Consider the following 923-nt stretch of genomic DNA (forward strand, 5'->3'; position numbering starts at 1 on the left):
CACACACACACACTGCTCTCAGTAAAACACGCTACTTAGCCCAACAAACCTGGTCTCTGAATATGTGTCTATTATATAGCTTTTGTTGTCCATTTTGTAGGGCCATGGACTTTGCTTGGCCCAGACAAGCAGTTCCATAACCCTGCTGTTCTCAACCGGTAAAAGCAATCATTCTTTTTCTGTACAGAAGTATTCCTTACAGACCCAGAGGCCAGATATGCTAGCCAACTAAGCTCAGAAATGTGCAATTCAGCATGCTAAAGCTGCTGAACTAGAGACTTCATAAGAACCTCTGCCTTGACACCAGCTCACATATCAAGGTTACTAAGATAGTAGCAGATCAGTAGCCAAACCATGTAATGTGATAACAGCAGCAAGTTGCTGATGTCAAGAAAGGGTTAAACAGTGCACTATGTTGAATTACAGATCCCTTTTTCTAGTGATAAAGTAAATATTTCCCATGTTCAATTTGCAGGACTTCTTATTCTCCTTGTTCCATCTGTTAAATCTCATGTAAATAAGAATTCATTAGAAGCTAAGTGGAGAACAGTTAGGTATAGCAACATAACTGCGAGGGGGCAAGTGGGACACCAGCCCCAGGTGTTGACTATGGGGGAACAACAGAATCCATCCATCCATCTTTACTACATCAGAGGGAGCCCTGTGCTACCCAGCTATAGGAGCTGTGCAGTGTAGCCCTGCACCCCCACAGTATCTAGGCAGTAGGGTACAACTGAAATGATTTTCTCCACCCCCGCCCCCCACCCAAGACAGTTTTTCCCACAGCCATAGGGCCACTGCCACCAGACTCGCTCTCTCTCTCTCCACAGCTGCTATTGCTGCTACTATGGCAGCATTGGTTACAACAGCAGCAGTAGCCTTCCCTGGGTAGAGAGTCTGGGCAGATAAGACTTCTCTCTCTG

The 923-nt window shown here is 45.6% G+C and overlaps 1 protein-coding gene across 1 annotated transcript in view; it reads right to left on the minus strand.

Annotated features, from left to right (window-relative positions):
- The window catches only part of DNAH5 (dynein axonemal heavy chain 5), a 555556-nt gene that overhangs the window by 19036 nt on the left and 535597 nt on the right, over positions 1-923 (minus strand). The window lies entirely within an intron of this gene.

Source organism: Gavialis gangeticus, unplaced genomic scaffold (genome assembly GCF_001723915.1).
Source record: "Gavialis gangeticus isolate Ggan-Ray unplaced genomic scaffold, GavGan_comp1, whole genome shotgun sequence".
NCBI lineage: Eukaryota > Metazoa > Chordata > Crocodylia > Gavialidae > Gavialis > Gavialis gangeticus.